Source organism: Trachypithecus francoisi, unplaced genomic scaffold (assembly GCF_009764315.1).
Source record: "Trachypithecus francoisi isolate TF-2019V2 unplaced genomic scaffold, Tfra_2.0 Lachesis_group2, whole genome shotgun sequence".
In the NCBI taxonomy this organism is placed as follows: Eukaryota; Metazoa; Chordata; class Mammalia; order Primates; family Cercopithecidae; genus Trachypithecus; species Trachypithecus francoisi.
In genome coordinates, this window is record NW_022681465.1 from 145,702,420 (window position 1) to 145,727,335 (window position 24,916).

Genomic DNA, 24,916 nt, shown 5'->3' on the forward strand with positions numbered 1-24,916 from the left:
AGAAAAAGACCATTAAAAAGCTTTATGCTATTCTGTTCTCCTGGTTCTGGTCCCTCTTTGCCTTTGTTGCTGCTGGCATCTTATAAATTATGGATGCGCCTAGGTGCTGCTGCTCCCGCGTTTCCTCTGTAGTGCCGCTCGCTCCCCGCGCCTGCATCGCATCCTTCCTCTGAGCAAAGGACTGAGCGGCCCAGACCCCACATCAGTGTAATTAGCGCGTCGCACACAGCTCGGGTGTCAGGACTGCTTCCACTCACTGCCAGCCTTCTGCCAGCCCCTGTCACTCACGAGAAAGTCAGCCAGGCGGCGGCAAGGCCAGGAGCGCAGGCCTCCACAGCAGGGAGGGGAGGCTCAAGGTGGAGCCTCAAGGTGGAGACGCGGGGTCCCCTGCTGCCGGCCTGGGTGTGGGGACAACGCTGGGGTTTGGCAGCTGCCTCAAACGATGTCTGATCATAAAGTTAGACAATGGGGAAAGGCGTGACATTCATATCTGTCCCTTGACTGGTTACAGGGGAGCTTGAGGAGTGGTGGATGTAAGGTGGGTGGAAAATTTCTAATGTGCCTGCAGCTGGAAGGGTTTTGAGGGAACCACCAGACCAGTGCTTGCTGCTGCTGATGAGATGTGCAGCATCGGTGGTGATGGAGGGTTATTTGGGATAGCATGCTAAAGAACATTTTTTATTTTTATTTTAATGGATTTGTTTTATATATCTACATTATATATCACCAACTCACAATTTCATGGGTTTTGTCAAAGTAGATATCTTGCATCCAATTTTATTTTAAAGAAAAATTAAATTATGCACAAGTGATGTGCAGATATGGCAAAGATGATAAAGAGCACACAAATGACAGAGGGAAGTTTGGGAAGAACTGAAAGAGGGCCTGGGATTCTTAATTGTTTGAATCCCTATAAGAACTTGAAGAGGCCAAGCACAGTGGCTCATGCCTGTAATCTCAGCACTTTGGGAGGCCAAGGCAGGTGGATCACTTGAGGTCAGGAGTTTGAGACCAGCCCAGCCAACATGGTGAAACCTCGTCTCTACTAAAAATACAAAAATTAGCCAGGTGTGGTGGTGGGCGCCTGTAATCCCAGCTACTTGGAAAGCTGAGGCAGGAGAATTTCTTGGGAGGTGGAGGCTGCCGTGAGCTGAGATCGCACCACTGCACTCCAGCCTGGGACACAGAGCGAGACACCATCTCAAAATAAAAAGAACTTGAAGTTGAAGAAAGCAAGTCCCCGCCCTCCCTGACCAAAAAAAAAAAAAAATACACACAAATTTGATGTGCAAATGCAAAGATTTCACAGATTCCTGGAAGGTCATACTTTGACCACCTAAGGATACATGGACTCCAGATTAAGACCCTGTGATCTATACAGTGAGCTCCTCAAAGTTAGAAACTAGGCCTTATTCATCACTGTACCCAGGCACATAGGAGATCTTCAGAAGTGTTTGCTTGGGCAGGCACAGTGGATCCCACCTGTAATCCCAGCATTTGGAGAGGCAAGAGGACTGCCTGAGACCAGGAGTTTGAGACCAGCCTAGACAACATAGCGAGACCTCTTCTCTACAAGAAATAAAACTAATTAATTAAAAAACAGCTGGGTGTCGTGGTTTGTGCTTAGAGTCCTAGCTACTTGGGAGGCCAAGGCAAAAATATCGATTGAACCCAGGAGTGCAAGGCTGCAGTGAACCATGATCATGCCACTGCACTCCAGCCTGGGCAACAGAGCTAGATCCTGTCTCTAAAAATGAAATAAATCTCTTTCATTCAGATCCTCATTTTCTTTTTTCAAGAAATGAGCCTGGGGCCCAGAGTGATCAATGAAATTTGTCCAAATCACAAAGCTTAGGCAAAAGCCTATGTCTTCTGATTCCCAGTTACTCCACTGTCTCCCACCACGCCTATGTTTAATCCCTAAATCGCCTCTCTACTTCTTTCACCCTTTGCCTCCATCCCCTCTACCGAATCTATTATTTTGGAATTCCACAGATGGAAGAAAAAGTAGGTGAGAAAGGAAGGCAGAAAAGGATCAAAGATGTCAAGTTTGCTCCAGGCCCTTCCTCATGACACCCCCACCCTACTTCACCTGAAGCACCAGTGGAAGGGCTGCTCTGGTCAATAACGGAGATACGAAGAGGGCAGTGACCCCAGGGCAGCCCTCTGTGCCATTTGTCATGATGGCACGGAGTAAGGAGATGTGTATATAGGTTTAATTTCCTTGGAGTGTTCTATCTACCTAAGCCCTTTCCCGGATGGTTATGAGATGCACACAGTTTACATAGGAGACCCATTAATGCTCTGTCTCTGGGGTTAATATTTAATTAGACAGTTTAAAAAATGCATACTATTACTGAGGAGACTACTTCAGTGCTTGTCTCTTCCCTCTGGGATGCAGTGTTCAGACACAGAATTCTGAACCCTTCGTGGTTCCCATGGAAACCTTCACCACTGGTGACTCCAGGCTGAACACAGGGCATGGCAGAGGCCTAGTGAAGAGTCCAGATGTAGACTTAAAGAGCTCTGGAATCTCCTCCAAGGGTTCAGCCAGAGGCCATCTGACTGGCTATGGCCAGTACTGGGGACTTTATTCTTCCAAAGGCAGTCTATCCAATTTTTGGATCACTCTGATGGTGTCAGAGGCCTTCTGTAGATTGAGCTCAAATCACTTACTTCTAGTTGTCTCAGGTCAACAATGTGTGGCCACAGAGATCAAGTCAAATTCCTCTTTCATGTAAGTGCCTAGCTACCATTATTTGAGCATCTCTTATATGTGTGTAGATACTGTGCTAAGCAATTTATGTATACATCTCATTTGATCCACACAACAACCACATGACATAGGCATCATTAGTGTGTCATTTTACAGACAACCTGACCAAGGCTAGGGAGTCAGCAACCACCATAATGGGATTCCCACACACCCAAGTATGTCTAAGTCTACATCCCATGCTTTCGACCATAATGCCTCCTCCCTCTCACTGCTTCCCCTCAAGCACCCTTGAGATATTTCTTTTCTTTTTTTAGGCAGGGTCTTACTCTGTCACCCAGGCTGGAGTGCAGTGGCGCAATCATAGCTCACCACTGCTTTGACCTGCTGGGCTCAAGCCATCCTCCCACCTCAGTCTCCCAAGTAGCTGGGACCACAGGCATGTGCCACCACACCTGGCTAATTTTTGTACTTTTTTTGTATAGATGTGGTTGTGCTATGTGCCCTGACTGGTCTTGAGTTCCTGAGCTCAAGCAATCCTTCCTCCTTGGCCTCCCAAAGTGCTGGGATTACAGGCATGATTACAGAAGAGCCACCATGCTCAGTACTTGAGATATCTGAGGTAAGCACTCCTGTCTTGCCTCCGCTCCTGCCTCTCTGAGGGTTCTCTTTTCTGGGCTAAGCTCCCTCAGTCCCTTCAGCCAAAAGAACATGGTTTCTGCCTCTCTATCACTCACAGGCAACACTGGGGATTCTCCTGTACCCTGCTCCAGTTGGTTAGCCTGTGCATCCAGGTACTCACGGTGGAACCCACACCCAGCCCAGCTTGCTACTGGTTGAGAGTCCCATGGGTCTTTTATTCCCTCATTCAGAACAGAATTGCAATGTGAGATGGAATAAAATTTCTATTGGAAACAGAAACCTAAACACATATTATATTCAGGTTTAACTCAAACCCACGTGTATTTTGGTTGCTTAAAATCTTCATCTGTTAAGCCATGTTTTCCAATCCTTTCCCTTTGCATTTGTTTGGAACTATATATGAATTTTTAATTTGCATTCCTGCCTATTTAAATTCTACCCTTAAATCTAGTTCACCATTCCAATCTCTTGAGATCTTTCAGAACTTGGTACTTCATTGAATTTTTTTCTCCCAACTCTGTGCTGTTCCTGAATTTGCCAGCCTTCCGGATTTCTGAGTTGTTGATAAACACCGCACAGGAGATGTGAGGACAGAACCCTTCAGTGGAGACCTGTTTGGGTATTGCAGGGGCTTTCTGTGCCCTGCCTGTGTGTGATTTCAGCGCTGTGGTGGGTAGGTCTTTGCACAGGGTCACTTTATGTGCCCCCTCTGATGTCTGTCAGCTATTCTGCCTTCAGGCTTTCTCCAAGGCTAAGGATAGCACCTAGCCCAGGCACACCATAGTTGGGCATAGGAGTGAGTGGATAAATGCCCAGCTTCCCATCTTTCAGAGGGACAGTTCCACTGAGGCACCATGTACCTTGTTCCTCAGAGGGTCTCCAGGGAGGCTGGGCTCCAGTTGTGCCAGTGATAACCAGCCCAAAGTTATCAAATGTGTTATTAGCTTTTCTGCGTTGTGTCTCATTTTCCTCATTCTTTCAGTTAAGCTTCCTGGGATCACTTACCAAAGAAAACATCTGACTCAAGTGTATATCTCAGTCTTTGCTTTCAGGAAATCTAAACTGCGGCAGATATGAAGTTGGAGGTAACAAAGAGATAGAGAGTTAGATCATATCTGATTTCATTTCAGGACATCTTTTTAAAATGACTGTTCATTTAAAAAAAATTTGTGTTTAAGTTCTTCATTAAGAAAATAATATATAAAAAATGTAGAGAACTGAGACAGGCTTGGTGGCTCATGCCTGTAATCCTAGCACTTTGGGAGGTCCAGGCTGGCAGATTGCTTGAGTCCAGAAGTTAGAGACCAGCCTGGGCAACATGGCAAAACCCCGTCTCTACAAAAATTTTTTAAAAAGTTAGCCAAGCATGGTAGCACACACTTGTAGTCCCAGCTACTTGGGAGGCTGAGGTGGGAGGGTCACCTGAGCCCAGGGAGGTTGCGACTGCAATGAGATGAGATCAAGCCACTGCATTCCAGCCTGGGTGTCAGAGTAAGACCTTGTCTCAAAAACAAAAACACATAGATATATAGATAGATAGATAGATAGATAGATAGATAGATAGATAGATAGATGATAGAACAGAAGGGAATAAATCTAGCCATAATCCCACCACTTTGATAAAATTACTAGCTGGCATTTTTACATATTGTATTTCTTTTCCATCTTTTTTCTAAGCATATTTCAATATCAGGAGAATTATACTCTATATACCACCTTGTATTCTACATTTTAACTCAATGTCTTCTTATTCTTTTTTTTTTTTTTTTTGAGACGGAGTTTCGCTCTGTCGCCCAGGCTGGAGTGCAGTGGCCGGATCTCAGCTCACTGCAAGCTCCGCCTCCCGGGTTTATGCCATTCTCCTGCCTCAGCCTCCCGAGTAGTTGGGACTACAGGCACCCGCCACCTCGCCCGGCTAGTTTTTTGTATTTTTTAGTAGAGACGGGGTTTCACCGTGTTAGCCAGGATGGTCTCGGTCTCCTGACCTCGTGATCCACCTGTCTCGGCCTCCCAAAGTGCTGGGATTACAGGCTTGAGCCACCGCGCCCGGCCATGTCTTCTTATTCTTTCAATATTATGAAATCGTCCTAAAACCGTCACTTTCTCTCTTTTTTTTTTTTTTCTGAGACAGAGTCTCTATCACCCAGGCTGGAGTGCAGTGGGCCGATCTCGGCTCACTGCACCCTCGGCCTCCTGAGTTCAAGCATTTCTCATGCCTCAGCTTCCTGAGTAATTAGGATTACAGGCATGTGCCATCATCCCCAGATAATTTCCGAATTTTTTGTAGAGACGGGGTTTCACCATATTGGCCAAGCTGGTCTTGAACTCCTGGCCTCAAGTGATCTACCCACCTCAGCCTCTCAAAGTGTTGGGATTACAGGCGTGAGCCACCACGTCCTGCCTGAAACTATTACTTTCAACTTCATTGTTTAATAATTATCTCCTGAGCAACATGGAAACATGGCAAAATCCTGTCCCTAAAAAAAAAAAAAATACAAAAATTAATGGCGTGGTGGCGTGTGCCTGTAGTCCCGCTGCTCAGGAGGCTGAGGTAGGAGGACTGAGCCTGCTACGAGCTGTGATCATGCCACTGCACTCTACCCTGAGTGACAGAGCAAGACCCTGTCTCAAAATAAATAAAAATAACTATCTCTTCTTTGGTCAGTCTCCCAGGAGTCCCTGTCCTCTTGAGGGCTGGGTCTATGTCTTACCTTTTTCTTCATAGCACTACCTCAGTGCCCAGCACAAAGTACACAGTAAGTGCTCATCATGGCTCATGAAATCAGTGAGCAACACTTCATAGTCTACCTGGCATTTTTGTACATGAGCTGTTTCTAAATTTTCAGGATTGCCATTCATGCCCTGGCGAATGTATGGTATTTAGAACATCTTGGATTTCCTGTCACCCTTTGTCTTTCTGTGTCTATGTTGGCCTTATTCATATAACAAACCTGGGTAATCTAGTTCATGTGAAAAGTGGTGGAGCAAACAACTCAGAACATGTTACCTGTTCCGTTGACTCTGCAACTTCCAAGCAGGGCAGTTCGACTTGGATATACAAACCCAGTAAATAACCCTAAACTTGCCATCGTTATTGGAAATTTCCTTTAAGGTTATTCCATGCTGAGTAGCACTCCAGGGGTTCCTGGAAGGAAACACTTTAATTTCTTCCATTGATCACAGACATGAGAATATCCAATTTATTTACCTGCTCACGTCACCTAGTTTTCAAATGGCTCCTAAACACAGTGCCAATAAATAAATGATCATCCAGTAATAGGTCAAATTTATTTTTCACTTCTAAGGTGCCAGGTACTTTACATATAATTTTCACAGTACAACTCTCTGAGGTCACTACTATTATTCTTCATATTAAATAAAGAAAGAAATGGGAACTAAGAGAGGTTAAGTAACTTGCTCAGGATTACACAGAAAAATAAAGTATAATTTCATTTACAGAATAAAATTTTTTTTATCAATAAGTAAATATTAGCTTCCAGGTCTGGTTCTCTGCATACATGGAAAAGTGACCTGCTTGAATGATATAACCCAAGGGATATTAAAATATTGTCCCATCCCAAAACTTTACCTATTGCTTTATACTGACATGGGGCCTGGAGATGCCATAATGAAATTACTTTTTGACTTATGGTACCGTCTGCAGACAGTCCCCAAAGAGAAATAGAACTGTCCTAGTAGGGGCAGTATATTAAGACATTTGCACACATTAAGGCCAGGCGCAGTGGCTCACTCCTGTAATCCAGCACTTTGGGAGGCCGAGGCGGGCAGATCACGAGGTCAGGAGATTGAGCCCACCATCCTGGCTAATACGGTGAAACCCCGTCTCTACTAAAAATTACAAAAAATTAGCCAGGCGTGGTGGCGGGCACCTATAGTCCCAGTTACTCGGGAGGCTGAGGCAGGAGAATGGCGTAAACCCGGGAGGCGGAGCTTGCAGTGAGCAGAGATAGCACCACTGCACTCCAGCCTGGGCGACAGAGCGAGACTCCGTCTCAAAAAAAAAAAAGACATTTGCACACATTAATACATCAACCCTACTTAGGTCGTCAGATTAGTTAACCCTGTGGTTCTCGACTCTACAATGTACCCGGCACATTGTAACTATTCTTCCTCAACAGCTTTTGAAAATATCGTTGCCCAGACCTCACCTGCCCCCTTGAGATTCTGATTCAAATGAGCTGAGCTAAGGCAGAGGCAGGCTTGAGAACCCCTGAACTAACTGACCATTCTATCACTTTCTAAGATCCTGAACAAAATTGAAATATAGAATAACTAAGCTTTGTTGAGAATGTCTGTTATAATCCTGAGTAAAAGGGCAACTCCCAAGCTCAATATGTAATTGAGAAACACTCAAGAACAGCAATAAAATGGGGGTGGAAAGGCATTGAAAATCCATTTTCCCCATTTCTCATATGTGTTTGCCTTGGACCAACCTGTTTTACTAGAGCTTTATGTTGGAGCTCTGTGGACCTTTTTTTTTTTTTGAGACGGAGTCTCACTCTGTCACCCAGCAGGCTGGAGTGGGTGCGATCTTGGCTCATGCAACCTCTGCCTCCCAGGTCCAAGTGATCCTCCTGCCTCAGTCTCCCAAGTAGCTGGGACTACAGGTGCCTACCACTATGCCTGGCTAATTTTTTTCCGTTTCTTTTTTTGTCATTCTTTCATTTTCTGTCTGATTATATATAGTTTATTTGCTGAACTCCTGTCCTAGGAATCTTAGGCTGCATTCCTAGAACAGAGTTCCAAGGCCTAGGCTGCATATGGGGTGGGAATAACACCAGCCAGAGGTGAAATTGGGATAAAGCCAAGCAATTCATTTGGCTCAAGTGTCACTAGGAGGGGGTCAAGCAGAGAATCAGAAACTGGGCCTGAAGCAACAGGATGGAAACTGTAGAGTTCAGGATAGGGAGAGGGGTTTTTGAATGAAGGAGAGGAGGCATGACCTGGAAGCATTCTCCAAGGCTCTTGCACATAGACAAGGATGGCTTTAATAGCCACCTGTGGCATGATCTCAGGTAGGAAGGGAGCCATTGAGGCCACTGAGGCCTCTGAGCTAAGTAGAGAATTCTCCCACCCTAGCAAAATTAGCCTGGCAGCTGAAGAAAGCATGATTGCCTTTGTGTATTTTTAGAAGATGAAGTATTGAATCCCACTGCAGAAATAGTGGTAGAAATAATTAATTTATTGATTACCCACTTGCTAGGCAGTCTTCAATGTATTTTATTATCTTAATCCCTACAATAACTCTATAAGATAGTTACAAGCATGACTTTCTGGGATGGATATGGTCAATTGGTACTTAGCACCAATTTCCACCTTCTTTGAGGGATCTTTCTGTTTTCCAAAGGCTAGAAAATAGCTCCTTTCCTGAATTCCTTGAAGTGAGGGTCTAGATGTGAGCTAGATTCCATGGAGTAAAAGCATCTGGGCAAGATTCAGGAGGCAGAAATGAGGGAAAGGGCAATTTCCTGCTATGTTTGCTGTTTTTCACCTTGCAAGAAAAATTATGGAGATACTAATGTCTCATCTACAGCTTTCAGAGGCATTTGTAGCAGGGTTGGCAACTGATTTCAGTGGTCCAGTGTCCAGATACTTGCAGTGGCAGTGGAGGCTGATGTCCGAATAGTGTGAATAGTACCTGAGATGGTGTGTTCTGGACCTCGGGTACGCCGGTGGCAAGCTGCTGGTTCCTCACCATCCTGATTGTGAAAAAGGTCACATAATTATCTGCAATGTTTCAGGAGTCATTTCTACATACTCAATCTGGAACCCCGCCTTCAACCCTTCCAATAATTTTTAAAGTACTTAATTCCAGTGTTAACTCCCTTTGTGCTTCAAAATTCCTATGGTGATTTCTGATTCCTGCATTAAATTTTTTAAATACAGATGAGGAAATGGCATCTTAGAGAGTATTTTAAAAGGTTGCTCAGCTAATAAGAGGTAGATCAAGAACTCTATGCCTCATTAGATTAAAAAGTGCTCCAAAATTTAGAACGAGAGTGAAGAATTCATTGGCTATATTTCTAATAGGTTTGACAAAGCAAAGTACTACAGAGCCAAGTTCACATGTACTCTCTTCCCACTTTTAAACCTATGAGTTGCACTTGTGATTGTGGTAAGTGCTTAACTTAATTGGTTTGCATCCATGCCGGGACCTCTGGGATGCCACTTACATAACTCATCCACAGAAGTCTGTCTTGCCAATAAGTACTTGCAGAAGGCTCTCACTCAACAGTCACATTAAACACAGGGCTCTGTTCCCTGTAACTAGCTACTTGCTTACCCTAAGTCTTAGAGTCAGAGGAGCTGAGGACAAAGGAATCATCATAGTACTGAGAACGTACCATGTGCCAGGTATTGTTCTGCTAGTTCACATTATTTTCTGGCATAATCCTCACAGCAACCCTGGGAGGTAAGCATGGTTATGATCCACATCTTAAAGATTAGAAAACTGAAGCACACAGATTAAGTCATCTGCCCAAGTTCATGCAGCCTGTGAGTGGTAGAGCCTAGATACCAATGCAGTAGTCTCTTATTTATAATGCTATACTGTCTTCCAGTCATACTCAGAATGTTTTAAGTTTTCCTGTACCACGATAAACTGCATGAAATCCTCTCTATAGTGAGGTCAGAAATAAATAAACAAAAAAAATAATAACACTTTGGTGGCTTCCTTTAGGATCAGTCCTTCTCTGCTTTGCTTCTTTCCACCCCAGCTCCAGCAGGAGGCGCCCTCTTCCAGGCGTTGATGAGGTGGTGTTTCTGTTTTTTGTTTTGTTTTGTTTTGTTTTTTTGAGATGGAGTTTTGCTCTTATTGCCCAGGCTGGAGTACAATGGCACGATCTCGGCTCACCAAACATCTCCGCCTCCCAGGTTCAAGCGATCCTCCTGCCTTAGACTCCCCAGTAGCTGGGATTACAGGCATGTCCACCACGCCCAGCTAATTTTGTATTTTTAGTAGAGATGGGTTTTCTCTATGTTGGTCAGGCTGGTCTAGAACTCCCAACCTCAGGTGATCCGCCCGCCTTGGCCTCCCAAAGTGCTGGTATTACAGGTATGAACCACCACTCCCGGCCAGGTGGTGTTTCTGAATAAGCCGGACCAGGACATGATCAGCCTCACCGCAACAGTTCCTCATGGCTACACTTGTTTGCTCCATTCTTCTTTCTGTCAGCAAGTAACAGTCAACTCATACACAACGGTTTCCCTTTCCATGGGCATACAGGATGCAGACAGGTACCGTCATAGCACAAACATGTGGGCACAGAGAAAGAAATAAAAGATATTACTAGAAAATGGTTAGACTCAGCAGTTTCATGAAAATTTAAAATCAGAGTAAACACAAGCCTCTCTAATTAGACAGCCCTCTTTCTCCTGACCAGCGTTTCTACCAAACCTCATCTCTCCTAGAAATAGATCTTCACTAAGGCGAGCATCTTTTTAAAATTCTGCACTACAGAGAGCCAGACTAAGATGGTTCTGTCGAAATTACAAAACACTATACTTTCAAATAGCTGCTGAATTATTTAGTGACTTTACACTGTCCAAATGCGGGGCTCTTTGGGTAGACAATATCTTGGTTTCCCTCCTATCTCTTTTGTTATGACATTCAGTAAATGGAGAGATATTGCCCTTCTTAATAATTTATAAAATAATAATCCACATTAAGGATCAGGCTCCTCTGATAGGTTTGGGGTTTCAAATCAGGTAGTCAAGAGAATGAGAAGCTCAAAATTCTCCTCTAGTTTAGTTCTGTGACTGGTCCCAGCATACTCAAGCTTAACTTTTCAGTATTTGCTTCTTTTTCATCTCAACTTTTTCTCCTTCCTTGTGGGGTTTCTTGAACTATAAACTGCGCTTGCTGTCACTTCTTGGCATCTGACTATCTGGTTTGGCCTTATGATGAAATATGTCCTCTGAGAAGCAGAGAGCTGAACAATGCGTTATTGTCATGCACTTGACATTTCAAAGTTGCCTACTTACTTTGGCAAAGTTATTCTTTTCCTCACCTGTTTGGAAGGAAAGAAAGAAAAAAAGAAGGAGGGAAGAAAGGAGGGAGGGAGGGAGGGAAGGAAGGAAGGAAGGAAGGAAGGAAGGAAGGAAGGAAGGAAGGAAGGAAAGAAGGAAGGCAGGCAGGCTTATTTAATATCCGGAGGCCAGTGCAGTGGCTCATGCCTGTAATCTCAGTACTTTGGGAGGCCAAAGCGGGTAGATCACCTGAGGTCAGGAGTTCGAGGCCAGCCTAGCCAATATGGTGAAACCCCTTCTCTACTAAAAATACAAAAATTAGCCAGGTGTGGTAGCGGGTGCCTATAATCCTGGCTACTTGGGAGGCTGAGGCAGGAGAATCGCTTGAACCAGGGAGGCAGAGGTTGCAGTGAGCCGAGATCATGCCATTGTACTCCAGCCTGGGCTACAAGAGCACAACTCCGTCTCAAAAAACAAAAACAACAACAAAAAGATTGGGATTGGCTTGGGTGTGTGAGCTCCTCTCTCCAGGGTGCAGATGCATTCCCTCACCTCCGTATATAATTTATGGCAAGATTCATGTGAATTCTGTGACAGCTATAGAAATTATTAAAATGAACAGGCATCCGCTTATCCAGAGCCAGGGAGTTCTAAAAGCTCTGCCAGTTCCTCAAGAGCAAGGTTCCTGCCTTTTTCATCATTGTTCCCCTGACAGGATTTAGTACAGTGCCTTGCATGTCCATCCAGTATGCATTATTTCAGAGCTTACAGTTCTCACTGAGGATATACAGAGAAGAGTTAAGACCTAGAATGTAAGCAGGTAAACAAATATTTCAAGTATGCTAAGTGCTATAAAAAATCTCATGTACACAAGACTGTGGGAGAACAGAGAAAGGAGCTACTGACTGATTCAGCCTAGGGAAGATAGGGAAGTATCACACAGGCAGTTGCATTTAGGCAAGGACTTGAAGGATGGATGAAGGAAATAGCATGTGAGCTACAGCAGCTAGAAAGTATGACACAATGGGGATACAGTGACACTTCTGAGTATTTGGAGCAGAGAGTTCCTGCCAACTATAAGTGCAGTGGAGGCTGAAAAGATAGGTAAAGGAACTTGTGTAACATGCTTCAGATTTCCTGGGAGTGTTGGCAAGAGTTGCAGGAACAGGTAGTTTCACACATTACTGGTGAGTGCACTCAAGGCATAACCTTTATGGAGCACAAATTGGCAATATCTACCAGGAGTAAAAATGTACATCCCTTTTGACATGGCAGTTATATTATACATTTAGGGATTCATCCTATCAGTATATTGTAAAATAATAGCATTGCTCACAAAAGCAAAAGACTGGAAAAAACAAAACTCAATTCTATTAACAGGGATTAGTTAGATAAATTATGGTACATCCATAGAATGGAATACAATGGATAATTGTCAAAAAATCAGTGAATTCCTTATATACTGACAGGGAATAAACTCCAAGATATAACAAGTGTAATAAGAAAAGTATAGAACAATATGCATTGATTGTTACCATCTAGAGAGAAAAAGAATACATGAAAACACAAATCCATAAATATATATTTATACACACATACATAAACATGTATATGAGCAAATATAGTCTTATAATTAATAAAACATCTCTGGAAAGATACACAAAGACATTGATAATAGCTCTGGGTGGATAGGAAGAGTAGAAAGAAGAATTTTCTCTGTATTCTATTATGCATCTCTTCAATTTTAAACTATGTGAATGTAACACCTAGTCAAAGAAATTGAATACAATTAAAACTTTTTTAAGAAGAGGTATGACATAATCAGACATGTTATTCAGGAGCATGAGGACCGTGAGGATCAAGAAACAGGAGGAAAGAGACCAGAGGCAGAGAGACTAATTCACAGGCGACTGCCCACACCAGTCATGAGGTGGTGGTGCCCTGAACTCAGTGGCAGCGGATATGGAGGAAGGGCACAGATTTTGGATATCATTTGAGGGTGATTTTACTTAGCTTATTTTGGCCATTTACTATAGCCCAGTCAGGAGCCATTTTATTCCTCCTACCAGCACAAGAGATTTTGTGGGGGGGGGGGTTGTGTGTGTGTGTGTGTTGTGTGTGTGTGTGTTTATTTTCACAAGTCCCATAGTAAAGAGTCCCATTTTACAGAGGAAGAAACTAAAGCTCAGGGAGATTAAGTGACTTACCAAAAGTCACACAGGCAGGGTAAATGGGTTCAAACCCCTATCCCCACACCACACTGGGGGCCTTTGTTGCAGCTGAGTGAGTAACCAGATCCGGAGGCTACTGCTGTGATTAGATAAAGGGAGGAACCTGGGAGAGAGCATGGAAGCCTTTTGGCAGCTGTGAAAGACCGTTCCAGCTCCTGAGGTCATAGATAGCTCTGAGAAAGGGTATGTATCCTTGTCTGTGGGCTAGAATTTAGAGCACCCCTTAAAGGGTCTGTGGTTCCAATGTCTTGAGATCTACTACAACACTGGGAAAAGTCCAGACCTCCCTAAGGTCTACTGAAGCCAGAGGCTCCATAAGACTCAATTCTTCCAGTCTCCCCAGCAGGGATTCAATTCACTGGCTCTAGGGGCTTGCCAGGGCAAGATGTGCCTCTCCCTCCCCAGCAGGAAGAGCTAGAAAGGGGTTCCCCGGGGTGCCGTTTAGCTGGAATGGGCTCCATATTTTCCTCTCCTATCTCCCTGCAGTATCAAGTGTGTGACTATTGATTTCCTCCCTGCATTTGTTTTTGTTATTCATTATTTATGGGATCATTTTCCATCGTTCGTGCATGAAGGCAAATTTTGTGTAAAAATCAATTGAGTGAGCACCGCCGATGGCTTGTTGCGTTCTCTTGGCTTTCATCTCTGAGGCATCAGTTCTCGGGAGATGCAGAGCAGGAGATGGGATTAGGAGCAAGCCAGAGTGGGAAGGGGAGGTGAGGACAGGGCAGGGTTAAAAACCTGCCTTAAGAGTCCTAGCCTGTGGAATCACTTTTCATCCCTTCAACATTCTGTTGAGCTCTCCTGGACGTCTACGTAAGGATTCATGTGTTCCTGCCCTCATCTCATCCCTACTTCCCTTGTCCCTTTGCCAGGCTGCCTCCATGAAGGGGTGGAGTTCCAGCTGTAGAACCATTTCCATATCATATAGATTTATTTCAATATAGAAACCCATAGAACCCTTCAGGATTGAGGCTTGGGGGCCTGCTCTCTAGTGGCTCACCCTGAAGACTCTAGGGAAGTCACCCTGAAAGATCAGACAAGGGAGAGTGGGACTAAGAGCAAGGCTGACATTTAAAAGCATCTGCTGTACGTCAAGTCAGGCTGGATGCTTTGCTTATATTCATATTTGAGCTTCAACACGAATATGTGTGAGGTAAGTGAGAGTAAAGAAAGGAGCAAGGAGCCGGGCGCGGTGGATCATGCCTGTAGTCCCAGCACTCTGGGAGGCCAGGGCGAGTGGATCACCTGAGCTCAGGAGTTCAAGACCAGCCTGCCCAAGTTGGTAAAATCCTGTCTCTACTAAAAATACAAAAATTAGCCAGGCATGGTGGCACACATCTGCTGTCCCAGCTACTTGGGAAGATGAGGCAGGAAGATCACTTGAGACCAGGAGGTCAAGGCAGCAGTAAGTTATGATCGCACCACTGCATTCCAGCCTGGGCAAAAAAGTGAGACCCCCACCTCCTTCCCTGCAAAAAGAAAGAAGGAAGGAAGGAAGAAGGGAGGGAGGGAGGGAGGGAAGGAAGGAAGGTGGGGTGGGCAAGGGATTTGGTGTCAGAAAGTCTTGGTTAAAGTCCCTATTAGTCCCTTCCTAGATACGTGACCTTGGATGAGATATTTAACCTCTCTGTGCCACAGTTTCTCACTCGTAAAATTGGGATAACATTACTGCTTACCTCACGTGAGGCCCTGCATTTAAGGGTCGGTGTCTGTGGCTCATGGTAAAGACTTGATCCCTAAAAGCTGGCTCCTTTATTCCTTCATCTCTCAGCTTAAATGTCACTTCCTCAGAGATCCCATCCCTTTTCACTCTAGCTACAGTGGGTACTTCCAACCCTGGCAGTGACTTTCTGTCATACCACCCTTCACTTCCTTCTTGTGTGTATCACGGTCTATACCTCTCTGGATTATTTGGGAACTGCCTCATCTCTCCTCATGCTTCAGTTAAAACATATGCTCTGGCCGGGCGCGGTGGCTCAAGCCTGTAATCCCAGCACTTTGGGAGGCCGAGACGGGTGGATCACGAGGTCAGGAGATCGAGACCATCCTGGCTAACACGGTGAAACCCCGTCTCTACTAAAAATACAAAAAAACTAGCCGGGCGAGGTGGCGGGCGCCTGTAGTCCCAGCTACTCGGGAGGCTGAGGCAGGAGAATGGCGTGAACCCGGGAGGCGGAGCTTGCAGTGAGCTGAGATCCGGCCACTGCACTCCAGCCCGGGCGACAGAGCAAGACTCCGTCTCAAAAAAAAAAAAAAAAAAAAACATACGCTCTATGAGGACATGAACTTGAGTGTCAGAATCTAGTACAGTGCACATGTGGCAGATGATGGATTCTCAATAAATGTAAGTTACTATTGCCATCATTCTCATTTTCCAGATGGGGGAATAGAGGCCAGGCTGAGTAACCTGCCCAAGCATCACTAGGTAGGTGGCACAGCTGGCATTCCCACCCAGTGTGTCTGACACCAAAGCCATGCTCTTTCCACTCCCCAACTGGTTTTGTTTTTTTGTTTTTTAATTTTTGTTCAGAGTCTCCCTCTGTCACCCACACTGGAGTGCAGTGGTGCAAACTCCACTCATTGCAATCTCTGCCTGCTGAGTTCTCCTGCCTCAGCCTCTGGAGTAACTGGGATTACAGGCATGCACCACCACACCCGACTAATTTTTATATTTTTAGTAGAGACAGGGTTTCAGCATGTTGGCCAGACTGGTCTCAAACTCCTGACCTCAAGTAATCCACCTGCCTCAGCCTCCCAAAGTGCTGAGATTACAGGCATGAACCACCGAGTCAGCCCCACTGCCCCAACTTTCATGTTGCCATGAGATCAAATTCAATGTTTGGCAAAACTAGAAACTGGTCAGATGTTTTTTGCAGCACTTCTCCCTCTGCCACATCCTCTTCCCTTTTTAAATCTACTTTTATAGTTTGGCAGTGGCCAACCAAGATCTGAGGCTACATTTCTTAGCAAGTGTTTCTGACTGACTGAATAATCAATCCTCAAAAGAACATTCTCCTCCACTTCCCAGGGCCCTGGAGCTGCCCAGTGCCATCCTAGCCACTCCACGCTGGGTTCAGGATAGGTCTCAGTAGGGTATGGTACTATCAAAGGACAACCTTACACAGACCATGAGTCACAGAAAAGTTTCAACAGCTCTGCTCCTCACTGAGTCCATTAGGGGACTGATACACAATTTGTAAAATTTAACATGGTTCTTCAATATTTCAAATGACAGTTTGCCTGGGCTACATGTGGATTTCTCATTCGCTCAGAGTTTTGTCTAAGAGTCTGTCTCACCCCTCTTGTAGAAGAACATGCTGATCTCCATTTGAAGAGGCTTCTAAACACCAGAAGGGACACAGCTTGCTGGGGGAAGGTCTGTGGGCCAGAGATGTATTTTGTTTTAAAAGAAAAGTCAGAAAGACAAGGAAATCAAGATTCTACCTCCCAACCATCCAGGACTAAGGTCTCTTCCAAAGATCACCCAAGTGGGCATATATGACTCAAGGAACAAGAGGCAAAGCATTCAGGATGCCTTTAGAAGCCTTAGATCTAAGAACCGTCTAAGACTGGGAAAGACTTGGGATAGAAAAGACCCAGAAAATCTGGGAGACACCCGGAAGACATCTAGACCAAGGATCTGCAAACTATGACCTGACAACCAAAGCTGGCCTACTGCCTGTTTTTACAAATAAAGTGTTACAGGAACACAGCCATGCCCATTTGCCCATTTATTTCCATATTGTCTATGGTTGCTTCTGCACTGCAATGATAGAGTTAAGTAGTTGCAACAAAAATTTATGGCCACAAATCCTGAAATATTTACTGTTTAGCTGGTTACAGAAAAAGTTTGCCACATTGTTTCCTAAACTGAGTTCTGAGAAACACTAGCATCCCTGGAATCATGGTTATTAAGAAAAAAAAAAAAAGTGGAAGAGATTACCATTTGGTCAAATATGTTTGAAAAATGCTCCATTCTGAAAAGACTAAAAAGTTTTGCAGTTAAAACAAACAGCAACAACAACCAAAAAAGTACTCTTTGAAAATTTCCCAAGTTTATTTTATTTGTCCATGGGATATTTTCTATGGTAAAACAATATGTCTGGAGTTACCAGTGGTGCATGTATGCAATTTGATAAATATCTGTATAGCTCATTTATTCCAAAATGTCAGTCATTTTATGACCTTTTCGATATTTGCCAATTGTGTGTCCAACCCACATACTATTTATTGAATGTATTTACTAAACGTTTTTCTTTAATTACTCCCTTTTAAAACTTGGTCTCAACCAGTCAACAATATCCATGAAATTATGCATTCGAAATACATGCATGTGTGTGTGTATACAGGGGGGTGGGTAGAGCTATAAAAATAGACATATTGTTCTGTATACGCACTTAATTATCTATATACTACCCATGGAAGATGATATAACACACTTTAAGATATGTTGGATGAGTTAAATTAATTAAAAATCCAGTTCCTCAGTTGCATTTGCCACATTTCAGCTGCTCAATAGCCACATGTGCCTGGTAGCTACCATATTGGGTTGTGCAGATACAGAACATTTCCATAATCTCAGAAAGTTTTACTGGACAGCACTAGGCCTTTCTAGAATCTTTTTTTTTCTTTTTTTTTTTTTGAGACAGAGTTTTGCTCTTGTTGCCTAGGCTGCAGGGCAATCATGCGATCTCGGCTCAATGCAACCTCTGCCTCCCGGATTCAAGCGATTCTCCTGCCTCAGCCTCCCGAGTAGCTGGCATTATGGGTATGTGCCACCAAGCTTGGCTAATTTTGTATTTTTAGTAGAGATGGGGTTTCACCATGTTGACCAGGCTGGTCTTGAACTCCTAGCTTCAGGTGATTTGCCTACCTCAGCCTCCCAAAGTGCTGGCATTACAGGCGTGAACCATCGCACCTGGCCTCTAGCATCTTTTAAAACTACTCAGCACTGTTGCTTCCCTCAATGTCTCCACCCCCTACTGAATTGTTTATAACTCTTCCAGCAAACTCTGAGAAGGATAGCTATCAGGATCAAAGCCAATGCTCTTTCTTCATCTTATCTCCTCACCAGAGACAACCACCCTCCCCCAAATACTCTACTTCTCTCTCTCTCTCTTTCTCACACACACACACACACACTCACACACACACACACACACTATACTCCAATGCCACTGATTTCTACTGATTTCTACCCTTTGGTCTATACAAGAAAGATCCAGAGCTGCCTTCAGGGACCCAAGAGCCAGCCTAGAACCTACTAGAATGGCAAAGACTGAACATGGGAGCTTCCTCATTCTGGGCTGCAGGCTCTCAACATGCAAAAGAAAAAAGATTGGATTGGATCAAATATCACATGTTTGTGATCTGTGAGCTACATCTGGCTTACATATGTGTTTAGTTTGGGCCACGTGATTTTTAAATTTTTATTTTATGATCAGAGAGATGAGGTGATATCACATTTTAGAAATCTAAATTGCCAGCTTCTCAGGAAAAATCAGATTTGCTCACATTCTGCTAATGTCTCCACACAGCAATTACCAGCTGATGCTAAGTAACTTCTGCCCCTTAAAGCCAGGCACATGCTAACTGGTTAACTTCAATCTGCACCACTCTGCTGCCCAGTGCCCAGTGTGTGGCTATTCAAGGATATTACAGTGTTTCTTTGTACCTATGTGAGAATTATGTAATATGTGGCGCAATAAATGGGAATACACTGGTTTTCAAGGGCTGTTTGAGCCCTGTGATTGGAACCTGCATTTATTAGCAGGCTTGACGAGTGTGGGTTTGGTCTACTGTTTTCCTAAATTTGAATATCTTCAAGCTTATGATATCTTCTTCCCATGTAACATATTATTTGGCCTCTAGAGAAATGGCACTTAATTTTAGAAGAGGTCACAGAAAGCCGGGCATGGTGGCTCATGCCTGTAATCCCCAGCACTTTGGGAGGCCAAGGCGGGTGGATCATGAAGTCAGGAGATTGAGACCATCCTGGCTAACACGGTGAAACCCCATCTCTACTAAAAATACAAAAAATTAGCCAGGCATGGTGGTGGGTGCCTGTAGTCCAGTTGCTAGGGAGGCTGAGGCAGGAGAATGGCCTGAACCTGGAAGGCAGAGCTTGCAGTGAGCCGAGATAGCGCCACTGCACTCCAGCCTGGGCAACAGAGCGAGACTCCTTCTCAAAAAAAAAAAAGGAAGAAGAAGAGGTAACAGAAGCCTTTGGGAATTTGATAAAAGCTGTAGACTTAGTAAGGGTAGGAATGGACACATAAAGACACAAACATTTGCATACAGTTTCAGGGGGTGCAAAGACACCCCCTTGCCCCCAGCACATCCCTGGCTCTCTGAGGAGTCCTCAGACCTTCATTCAGAATCCCTGCCCTGGAGACTTCCCCTTAAAGTAGGAGATCGGTTATTTACATCAGCTCCATTCTCTCCCAAAACTTAATCTTACAATAATAATCAAAGAATATTTAAAGCATAAGCCTACAGGGACAAAGACAATGAGAAAGAAGACAACTGCCCAAAAAAAAAAAAAAAAAAAAAGTTGGACAGTAGAAAGTAAATAGATAAGAGGTCGTTGGTATAATAGACTTGAGGTCATTGGTATAAGAGACTCAAGAAAGCTGAATCCTAAGTCCACAGTGGGAAAAGCTGAGAAGCAATGTGAAATGCACAGCAGACTGTCTACAAGACTTGTGAAGTGACAGTACCACTATCTCTGGAAGTGGGAGTGAAGATAAGGCCGCAAGTGGGCAGATTAGTTGAGAGTCTGTTTAAGAAGCAGTTAGATCCCAGGTTATCTCCCCTACTTGGTACAGCGGGCAACTGCCTTTCCTGAAACTTGGCAGAATACTGGCAATTTATTCATTGGAAACTTTTTTTTTAAAGTCACTGTATTTGGGACACCAACCATAGTTAAGGGTGGGAAATCATACTGAAAACAGAAGGATTACTAAAATTATACGTTCTAAATGTTGAAAACCCCATTCCTCTTCCTCCACTCAGCATCTTGAACATGAGCAGCCAGACAAACATACTCCAAGCAGGAAATTGAAAGAGTCTTCTCTGAGAATCTAGCCAGTCCAAAAAAGAAAAAGAAAAAACAAAACACTACCATTAGGGAACCCCCAAGGAAAGAGCCCAGCTGGTTCACCCTAAATAGCACAACAAAGTTGGCTGCATGTGGTGGCTCATGCCTGTAACCCCAGCACTTTGGGAGGTCAAGACAGGCAGATCAGTAGAGGCCAGGAGTTTGAGACCAGCCTAGCCAATGTAGCAAAACTCTGTCTCTACTAAAAATACAAAAAATTAGCTGGATGATGGTGCATGCTTGTAATCCCAGCTACTCGGGAGGCTGAGGCACAAGAATTGCTTGAGCCCAGGGGGCAGAGGTTGCAGTGAGCCAAGATCATGCCACTGTACTCTAGTCTGGGCTGCAGAACAAGGCCCTGTCTCAAAAAATCAAAAGAAAACCAAAATAAACATACCTAACACGGGTGCACACAGCCTCCAATAAACCTTTTTACCCAATTAACTAAACAGTATCTAATACAAGGAACCAAAATACATATGCTGAAAATATTGAAAAGCATCTTGGAGAAAGCAGACTGATGGAAGGAGAAATTGAAAAGAAACTATTAGTGACACTCTCAGAGGTATTACTGAAGATATGGCATTCATGAAACAAAAATATTTTTTTCTGGGCCCACTGAGGTGGCTCACTCATGCCTGTAATCTCAGCACTTTGGGAGACTAACATAGGACAACTACTTGAGCCCAGAAGTTTGAGACCAGCCTGGGCAACATAGCAAGACCCATCTCTACAAAAAACTTAAAAATTAGGTGAGTGTGGTGGTGTACACCTGTAGTCCCAGCTACTTGGGAGGCTGAGGTGGGAAGATCACTTGAACCCAAGAGGTCGAGGCTGCAGTGAGCTGTGTTCACACTTCTGCAATGCACTCCGGCCTGAAAGAGCAAGACCCTGTCTAAAATATAATAAAATAAAAAATAAGAAAACAAGAAAAAGAAAAAGAATTAAAAATTTTTTCTCAAATTTAATGTGCAAAAAGATCTGCTAGAACCTTTTTAAATGATAAGAGAAATGAAAAACCCAATAGAAAGTTTGGAAGATAAAATTGAGGATGATATAGTTTGCTTTATTTGACTCCCTCCAAATCTTATGTTGAGATTTGATCCCCATTGTTGGAGGGGGGCTAATGAAAGGTGTTTGGGTCATGAGGGCAGATCCCTCATGCCATCTGTGAGGTAATGAGTAATTTATCACTCCATTAGCTCCTGCAAGAGCTGATTGTTTAAAAGATTCTGGCTTAGGATTGTCTTGGCAATGTGGGGTCTTTTTTGGTTCCGTATGAACTTTAAAGCAGTTTTTTCCAATTCTGTGAAGAAAATCATTGGTAGCTCAAGCTAGAGGCATCACGCTACCTGACTTCAAACTATACTACAAGGCTACAGTAACCAAAACAGCATGGTACTGGTACCAAAGCAGAGATATAGACCAATGGAACAGAACAGAGCCCTCAGAAATAATACCATACATCTACAGCCATCTGATCTTTGACAAACCTGACAAAAACAAGAAATGGGGAACGGATTCCCTATTTAATAAATGGTGCTGGGAAAATTGGCTAGCCATAAGTAGAAAGCTGAAACTGGATCCTTTCCTTACTCCTTATAAGAAAATTAATTCAAGATGGATCAGAGACTTAAATGTTAGACCTAAAACTATAAATATAAACCCTAGAAGAAAACCTAGGTAATACCATTCAGGACATAGGCATGGGCAAGGACTTCATGTCTAAAACACCAAAAGCCCAACAGCAACAAAAGCCAAAATTGACAAATGGGATCTAATTAAACTAAAGAGCTTCTGCACAGCAAAAGAAACTACCATCAGAGTGAACAGGCAACCTACAGAATGGGAGAAAATTTTTTGCAATCTACTCATCTGACAAAGGGCTAATATCCAGAACCTATAAGGAACTCAATCAAATTTACAAGAAAAAAACAAACAACCCCATCAAAAAGTGGGCAAAGGATATGAACAGACACTTCTCAAAAGAAGACATGCATACAGCCAACAGACACATGCAAAAATGCTCATCATCACTCGCCATCAGAGAAACGCAAATCAAAACCACAATGAGATACCATCTCACACCAGTTAGAATGGCAATCATTAAAAAATCAGGAAACAACAGGTGCTGGAGAGGATGTGGAGAAATAGGAACACTTTTATACTGTTGGTGGCACCATAAACTAGTTCAACCATTGTGGAAAACAGTGTGGTGATTCCTCAAGTATCTAGAACTAGAAATACCATTTGACCCAGCCATCCCATTACTGGGGATATACCCAAAGGATTATAAGTCATGCTGCTATAAAGACACATGCACACGTATGTTTATTGCGGCACTATTCACAACAGCAAAGACTTGGGATCAACCCAAATGTCCATCAGTGACAGACTGGATTAAGAAAATGTGGCACATATACACCATGGAATACTATGCAGCCATAAAAAAGGGTGAGTTCGTGTCCTTTGTAGGGACATGATGCAGCTGGAAACCATCATTCTCAGCAAACTATCGCAAGAACAGAAAACCAAATACTGCATGTTCTCACTCATAGGTGGGAATTGAACAATGAGATCACTTGGACACAGGAAGGGGAACATCACACACCGAGTCCTATTGTGGGGGTTGGGGGGGAGGGATAGCATTAGGAGATATACCTAATGTAAATGATGAGTTAATGGGTGCAGCACAACAACATGGCATATGTATATATGTGTAACAAACCTGCACGTTGTGTACATGTACCCTAGAACTTAAAGTATAAAAAAAAAAAAAAAAGATTCTGGCACTCCCCTTCTCTCTCTTGCTTCCTCTCTCCTCTGTGAGCTGCATACTCTGACTCCTTCACCTTCTGCCTTGGGTGGAAGCAGTCTGTGGCCCTCACCAGATGCAGATGCCCAGTATTGAACTTTTCCAGACATCACAATCAGGAGCCAAATAAACTTTTTATTTATAAACTGCCCAGCCTCAGGTCTTCCTTTATAGCAACACTAAATGGACTAAGACAGAAAAAAAAAACACAAAGTAACAAGAAGGCAAAAAGAAAAATAGTACAGAAATATAAGCAACTCAGAGAACCAACCCAGTTGATCTAAATCGAAATAATAGACATTCCAGAAATATAAAAATATGGAACTAAGAACAGAAAACTTCAAGGAAATAATGCAAGAAAATTTCTCAGAGTGAAAGTTCTGAGTTTCAATATTTAAAAATTGCTCAGCAGAATAAACAAAAAGAATATACCCTATAAGCTTCCAGAAAGTTTGTTTTTTTTTTTTTTCTGCAAAAATCAAGAATGAGAATGACTGTGAGCAGGCCCAGAATGCAACTAGTTTAGCCTGAAGCAGGCCAGAAGGCTCCAATGGAGGCTTCTTCAAGATTAAACTGATAGACCCCTTCGTGTGTTTGAAAGTCTTGGCCAGGCGCGGTGGCTCACGCCTGTAATCCCAGCACTTTGGGAGGCCGAGGTGGGTGGATCATGAGGTCAGGAGTTCAAGACCAGGCTGGCCAAGATGGTGAAATCCCGTCTCTTCTATTAGCCAGGCATGGTGGTTGGCACCTGTAATTCCAGCTTGAATTGCTTGAACCCGGGAGGCAGAGGTTGCAGTGAGCCAAGATCACGCCACTGCACTCCAGCCTGGGCAACAGAGTGAGAATCCGTCTCAAAAAAAAAAAAAAAAGAAAGTCTTGAGAGGAGATTTACATAAATGGTGAGTGTTTGGGGTTAATAATAAGCATGCCAAAAAAACAAAACAAATGTTAAAAGCCCTAATTATTAGTTCCCAGAAAAATTAAATATCATGCAGCAAAGGAAAAGCAACTATAGTATTTTACATGGCTCAGCAGTAAATGCTGCTTGCACACAAAACATGAACACTGAATATTAATATAACCAAAACTAAGATTTGACTGTATTGGAATGATGAGGAGATGGGAATCAGGGTAGGGAATGAAAGAGAGCACTCTCCTCATCTTTATTACAGGAAAGTGAATAAAATGCCTAAAACTGAATGATCAAGAAGTAATGACACAAACATGACATTTAGAGGTAGTAAGATAAACATCAAAATAACCAGCTAAAAGCGTCGAATGTGATTGCCTTGAAGAATCCAGGGATGAGAGGAGGAAGGCTGAAGGATAGTTCTTTTTCACACCAAGCTTTGCTAAACTATTCGAATCTTTAAACTCTGTACACATATAACATTGATTTTCAAAACAAATTAAAAATACAGGAG

At 43.4% G+C, this 24,916-nt stretch overlaps 1 long non-coding RNA gene across 1 annotated transcript; it reads left to right on the plus strand.

The window, feature by feature from the left end:
* The first annotated feature begins 3,295 nt into the window (after nucleotides 1-3,295).
* LOC117064588 lies at nucleotides 3,296-17,267 on the plus strand. The gene is made up of 4 exons (XR_004429544.1): nucleotides 3,296-3,335; nucleotides 3,897-4,028; nucleotides 15,957-16,003; nucleotides 16,887-17,267. It is a non-coding gene; the product is annotated as an uncharacterized LOC117064588 (long non-coding RNA).
* The last annotated feature ends 7,649 nt before the right edge of the window (nucleotides 17,268-24,916 follow it).